The 7617-nt window shown below is 38.1% G+C and overlaps 1 pseudogene; it reads left to right on the top strand.

Moving 5' to 3' along the window:
* The first annotated feature begins 5973 nt into the window (after nt 1-5973).
* Nucleotides 5974-7181, top strand: LOC142527089 (uncharacterized; annotated as a pseudogene).
* The last annotated feature ends 436 nt before the right edge of the window (nt 7182-7617 follow it).

The raw sequence follows: 7617 nt of genomic DNA, 5'->3' as shown, positions 1-7617 counted from the left end.
AACACGGACCTAGGTCCAATCCTAGGGAATGCATGAGATGCAAATGCATAATTACACAAGCTTCCAATATTTACATGTCTTCGATCTTCATAATCCTCAAGGCCCACCATCTTCCAATCTTGATCTTCCACTAAAATAATATTTACAAATAAATATCCAGGAAAAATAGGAATACATATCATGGGGTGGGAACGGGCCATTAACCAAGCCCACTTATAAATTGATAATTATCACAATAATTCAACAAAAAACATCCTAACATACACCTAGCAAATTTGGCTTGGGCTTTTAATCATCTTTCATGCATAATATCACATATCATGCACCATCAATTAATTATTTTAATAATCAATTGATCCAAAATTATATATCTTGATCCAATCACTAACCGCCATGATTATAAATTAAATCAACAAAGTAAACAAACTCCTTTGTTACTTTTTTAATTAACTTATTTATAACCGAATTTCTTATAAATCACAATTTACTATAAATAATTAAAGTTCAACTTCAATTATTTATTTTTTAAGAAAATATATACAAATTTTGTAGATTTAAACTTAAGGACCCAAAAAAACATTTTTCACCAAAAATATTTTGCCCCATTTAAAATTCACAAAATATGTTAACTATCTAATAGACCAACAACTCGAGGCCCATGACACTTTGATATTCCAAAACACTTTTAGAAACCCTAGTCGCCATCGTCGTTGCCGGAGCTCCGTCGCCGAATTTCGGCCAACTCACAAATTATTATTATTATTATTATTATTATTATTATTATAATAGGGGAACATTTTGTGGGCTGCCCTTGCTGCCCGAATGGGCAGCAACATGGGGCTGAAGTTTTTCCCAAAATAGGCCAACGATTCGTTGTATCAATTATCTCATGCGGTTAGAAATTGTCTTTAACATAAAATCATGTATTTGCTTACGCAATAAAGTAACCTTAGCTCATGGTATCACTTGAAAAGGGATCAGTTACAGTGCCCGTATGCGAAACGAAAGTTTTATTTTTGAAAAATTTCGCAAGAAAAACCGAGCACCTCAAGTGTATTGTGTAGCAAATAAAAAAAACACAAAAATGTCATGCGTAGTGTGTTTTAGAAATTTTAAACGCCTAGCAGCATCGCTTGCATGATTCCATAGGTATCAATAGATAGTGCCTGTAAGAACTATTCCAATATGGTTAGCGTACAGTACGGTCCCTTCATCTCATATATCCCGATCGATTCGACAACTCTTGGCATATCGAGAGCTGTCAAAGAATCGATATTATGTGTCATGTCGTAGTTGCATCGATGGTGTAATCTAGGAAACCATTTTCTTAATTACCACCAACACTCTGTTCAGAGATTTCAAACTACATATACATGAAATCACTTAGGATATCCATACCCGAAGGTAAGCGGTGAATCCCCGACTACAATGCATCGACTCCTATATGTTTCAAAAAAACACCCGACCTTGCCACCTGATGACCCCATATGAGTCGGAAAACAAGTCAAAGTTCAATGCTAGCATATAGAGTCACAACGTTGTCCCGGGTCATAAGCACTAATGGTGTACAACCATAAACTAGGACGTTTCCACTCGATAAGTGAGAACCATTTGGAAAGTCCTTTATGGAGGGTTGTTCAGTACACTTTACAAGAAACACTTATCTGCAGACTTGGACATCACAATGTCTCCTACCAATGAAACATGGTACTCACATCGCAGATACTAGTCCCAAACTCGGGCGGTCTTTATCCTTCTTAACGGCGGCTGAATCGACTAGGAACTATTTAGAATAAACAGTAATTTGAGTTTCATGATACTCATTATATGAGGTTCTGATATTATTTCTAATATATGTATATTAAAAGACTTTAGCAATGTAATTAGCATGGGTATACAGATAAAGATGTGCCAACAATATTTTCAAATATTATTAAAACAAAGATCGTTTATACATAGAGTTTCAATGTGAACTCTCGGCCAACACTTGGCTCGACATGCACCTACTCTAACACTGGCTCGAGGTGGCTCGGCAATGGCTCGATGAAATTGGGAGTTGGGTTGGTAGGTTCATGCAAGGGTCAAAATTTCGAAATTAATGAATAAGGTTAGAACCATGGGTCCACGGGGGTCGTTCATGGCTCACAAGGGTAGGTTAGGTGATAAAAAATCTATGTTTAAAGTTTGGGGCTCAAAATATTCGATTTTGAATTAAATCGGGATTTTAACGATTTACGAATATTTAATTAGTAAATTAAATTGAAAACCCCGAATTTAAGCTAAGCTTAAATAATTATATGGGATAATAAAGTCAATGAAAGTAAGAAAAGTCAAAATCGAGAAATTTTATGTCTAGAGGAAAAACGGTCATTTTACACGTGGGTAATACGAAAAATTTTACTGCCTTATATTTTATATGCTAAAATTCTTTTATGATACATGATATAAATTTTAGTTGCATTCTCTACCTAAGTTGGATTTTAGAAACGTTATTTAAATTTTTTGGGATAGAAATACGATTTTCGAGATTGTGAGGATTGAGTTGAAGAGAAAAATTTAAGCTAAGAGGGTTAAGTATGAGGTGGATGAGGGAGCCTAAGCTTTTCAATTATCAAGATAAGGCAAATTTCAAGGACAAAATTCTATTTAAGAGGGGTTTGTAACGTCCGAAAAACCAGCCTACGTAAACCACATGCATGCAAATTATTTGAATTGTATAATTGTTTTAATTAATTGATTTTAAATGCTTGCATGGTACGTATTAAATGATTAAAGGTATGATTGCATGATTAAATGATTTTATGACATGATTTCATGAAATTGAAGGATTTTACGCGAATTTTCGATAATAGCTGGGGAAAGGTGACCAGAGACATCCAAGACAAATATAAATATTTTTCGTTAAATATTTTCAAGACTTCTTAATATGATTAAAAATGATTAATTTTTTCTAAAAATTATAGAGTTCAAATTATTTTACGAGCCGAGCTCAATTTTATTCGGGAAGCAGATTTTGGGCAAACGATAGACTTTTAAAAGATCAAAAATATTTTTTTTGGAAACTAGTTTTTTGTAAAGTTGTATTTTACAATTAAATAAAAGTATGGGCCCAATTTAACTAAATTGAGTAGACCCAATTTCTCCTATACTTGGAAGTCCAAAACACAAGCACATTAATATGCAAATTAATATTTATAAAAAGGATTCCCAGGTCTTTTTGACACCTATTCAGCCGAATCACACACACTAGCACACACCTAAGTTTCCAAAATTAGGAACATAAGAAAGGGTTCTTCGTCGCCCGTTCGTCTGTCTTCGCACCCTCTCCAACGATTGAATATTCGACCGTTTTAAACGCAAAGGTACGTTACTAAACTCTTTTGACGCATCATTCAAACCATAATATGCATGTTTCAATTTTTTTACATGAAAAATATTTACGTTCAATGGTTTAATGGTATGAAGATTATTTTCAAAAATTTTGAATGTTTTTACGTATATATGAACGTATTATGATTCCTAACAAGAATGCTGCCAACATAAGATGAATTATGGATAGAACATGAACAAATTTAAGGTGAAATGAGGACTGGACAGTGAGCTAAGGGCAGCACGTGAATTGCTAGAAGAATCCTAGGGTTTGGAATGGTTCACACATGATTCAAGGGGCGGCTCGGTGCATGGCTACACAGGGCTCGGATAGGTGGATGGGTTGGACATGATCAAGATGGGGAAGAGTACTAGCAGGGCTAGGGCTCAAGTCCTTGGGCTGGAGAAGAGTCCACACAAAGAGGGACTCCTCCCCCACGCACGCACAAGGGAATCATGCACGGCTTTGTTCAAGATGGGCCAGCAGCGTGGACCAGGGGGCTCAGGGTGGTCCAGAGAGGGCCATGAAGGTCAGGCTTTAAGGTGGCTCGAGGGAAGTGTCCTAGCCGAGATAGGACTCCTAGGCTTTGAGAAGCTCTTGCCCAGCTACTGTGCTCTTGTGCAGTGGCTCGCAGCGTGCTGTTAAGGGTTCGGTACATGTCTATGCTAGGTTGAAGAGGGTCCAGTGTGGTCCAGGAGGGTGTGTGATTGAGGGTTAAGTAAATTGAAGTGTCTTAGTTGAACTAGGACCCCATCAGCCAAACAAGAGGGGCCGCGGTTATGGGTCTGTGCGTAGGGTGAATTGCGTGAGTTAGGTGTGGTTCCAGGGGTCGGGGCTGGTCAGTAGGGTCCTTAGGTGAGTTGGATAGGGTCTGGCTTGAGGTGGCTCGGCCATGGCTCGATGAAATTGGGAGTTGGCTTGGTAGGTTCATGCAAGGGTCAAAATTTTGAAATTAATGAATAAGGTTCGAAGCATGGATCCACAAGGGTCGTTCATGGCCCAAAAAGGTATATTAGATGATAAAAAGTCAATGTTTAAAGTTTGGGGATCAAAATATTCGAGTTTAAATTAAATCGGGACTAAAACGCTTTACAAATAATTAAATAAGAAATTAAATTTAAAACCTCAAATTTAAGCTAAATAAATTTATTAAAAATTATATTTAAGCTTAAATAGTTATATGGGATGATCTAGAGTCAATGAAAGTAAGAAAAAGTCAAAATCGATAAATTTTGCGTCTAGGGACAAAACAATCATTTTACACGTAGGTAATATGAAAATTGTTGGCAGTGTCCTGAAGGGTCATAATGCATGTTAAATGATATAATATGATCAAATTGATGAAAATATGATATTTTATGATTTATGATAAAGCTGTGAAATTTTTATTGTTAAAATGCTATTTTTTCGAAAGTTGTGATATTTTATGCTTTAAAAAGGAAAAAATATTTTGAGGGATTTGAATTAATTATGACAAATGATGGAGGATATGTGAGGGATCTGTTTTAAGGAAAAACGGTGAACTTACAATTTAATGAGAATGTCGTGAGGGAGAAGGCCCAGAGAGAGCCCCGTTTACGGGAAAAGACCTCAGAGAGAGCCCGACGATCGTATTTCCATGGCGGTGCCTAGTGCCCGTCCCCATGGGCCATGTGGAGCTGAAGACTTATCAGTCGACCATAGGATAAAATGCTAGTCACTTTCAAGGATCAAACTTCACCCAAAATGATAAAGGATTGAAAGCTTTTTGATTATATGATTTTACGATTTACGATTTATTTATGCTTAAAAGTTATTTTAAATAAAAGTTTGATTTTTAATATTTGTGATTGTATATGTATTATTTGCTACTCATGTTTAAAACATGCTGAGTCATTAGATTCACTAGGTTTGAATGTTGTAGGATTTGATGATATTGAGGGAAGCGCTGATGCTTGAGTGGATCGAGTACGGCTATAACTTCCTAGGGACATTTATTTTCCACGATATTATTTTGATGTGTTCAACGTTTAAAACAACACTCATAGGCGTCATGAGATGTTCGGCAACATCTAGCAAAAATTTGATGTTTAATATGAGATGTTATCTCGGCGGCCATTATATAAATAAATAAAGCTAAAATTCCAGACCATCTTGTAAGTTGATCAAAAAAGGGTTTTGGTCTTTCATTAAATCGTGATCATTGGAAAAATTTAATTTGATAACAAATCTTATTGTGTTAAATGCTAATATAATAATAATTATATATATCAATAATAACAACGCCTCAACTGTTCACTGCTTCCGAAATTCTAAGTACCTACCTACCTAAATCACCAAATGTATTATGCCTAAAATAACCCTCTTCTTTTAGGTTAATAATAATTTAAAAAACCAAAATTGTGTATTTAGTACATTGTACATGTACGGAGATAAACGGTGAATATGTTATGCAACGACTTCCTGTGAATTGTAATGACAACGACAAGCAAAACTTCAAATTCAATGCGCCTCTCTATCTAACTCAGCCGCGTGACCAAACCAAACCATATTTAAGGATCAAGGTTGACTTCGTCTATATCAAGTAAACCAGCTCACAAATGTGCGACTTAATCCTTATATATAAATTCACTCGATCCCAAATTTAGACATCTACCAAAGAACCTCAAATCTACACAAATGGGGAATCCAAACCTCCAACAATCCAATCAAACTGCGCCGGTACTCACCCATTTCAGCCACCCACACGCCTTAAAGATCTCAAACACCGCAGTTTCTCACTGCTCCGCCTGCAAACTCGAGGCCTCCGGCGCCGCTTACTCCTGCACAGTGTGCAGTTTCACCCTCCACAAAATGCTACGAATTGCCTCAGAAGATCAAGCACGGATTCGACCAGGCCCATGTTCTTTCTCTGCAGCCAACGCCCGTCTACCCGGAAGGAGTTTTCAAGTGCGATGCCTGCGGGATCCAGGGCGATGGTTTCTCGTACCATTGCAGCCCTTGCGGTACTGACCTGCACTCGATCTGCGCGAGTCTGCCGATGACGTTGACTCATAACTGCCACCAGCATCAACTGTCGATGACCTTCTCTGCTCCTTACGCGGGAAACGCGTTTTCTTGCGATATTTGCAAGAGGGTTGGGTCCAAAACATGGCTTTATCGTTGTAACTCATGTGAGTTTGATGTTCATTTGAATTGCGTGGCTAAGTTACCGAGTTCCACGCCTCACAAGCATCAGATGATCCCACAATCTCCGCAACACAATTTACCGATATCGATCTCCGATCGTCCAAACATGTATCTACCCAATACAGGAGTTCATGGTGTTGCAAGGCCGCCACATCATTCTGCCAGCACGGGGAACCGGCAGAATCAATTCGTCACAACCCCCTATCCTGCGGCGGCCATGGGGCAACCATATCCGGCGGTGGTGACTCCGATGAGCTCCGTGCCATATAACAACTTTGGTCAACCAGTTACCTATGGGCCTGCTACGCCTGCCAATGGATTGGGGAACCAAATTTTGGGAAATGTGGCGAATGGTATTGCCAGCGGCATTTCTCAGGCGACGGCACAGGCTATGATACAGGGATTTATGGGTGGCGGCGGAGGTAGTGTTGGCGCTGGAGGAGGTGTTGTGGATGCTACCGGAGGCGTTGCAGGAATGCCCGATGGAAGTTTTTACGTCGACGGTGCCTATGGAGGAACCGATTTAGGACATTACGCCGGAGGCGGCGATGTCTCGTACTTTTAAAACTTCAAAGATAAACGAAAATGTGATAGCCGAGTCCGGTTAATTTGAAGAAACAAAAAAAGATTTGTTTCTTGTGAGATAAATACATTAAAATTATTTAATTTTATGTAATTGTACTTAAAAATATATAACGTCTGCTCGTTTTAAAAGTGCGGAAATAATTTTTTTTTAAAACTCACATTTTCGAAAATAGATATTCAAATAATTTGCATGCATGCAACCCTGCTAAAAATGCCATTTAAAATAATCGTAAACCACCGACTGAAAAAGTGTCGCAGTTTAAAAATTATTTCCACTCGGCCCACGATCATGCATCTACAAAATAAAATAAGTAAAATCTTGAAAATCAACAGCATATCATAAAAACGTATAGAATTGCTCGTGTCTACTCAAAGCTCATAAAATCGTGATGTGCGGAAAAGTGTGGTCCTCGGGTCGTGCTTGCACATCCAGCCCTGCCAACTCAGAGTTCAGCACCTCCAGACCCCTCATCATCAAACTCACCTGCATCACA

Source organism: Primulina tabacum, chromosome 15, assembly GCF_025594145.1.
Source record: "Primulina tabacum isolate GXHZ01 chromosome 15, ASM2559414v2, whole genome shotgun sequence".
NCBI classification, from domain to species: Eukaryota; Viridiplantae; Streptophyta; class Magnoliopsida; order Lamiales; family Gesneriaceae; genus Primulina; species Primulina tabacum.
The sequence above is the reverse complement of the archived record's forward strand: the minus strand, read 5'-3'. Positions and strand labels throughout refer to the sequence as shown.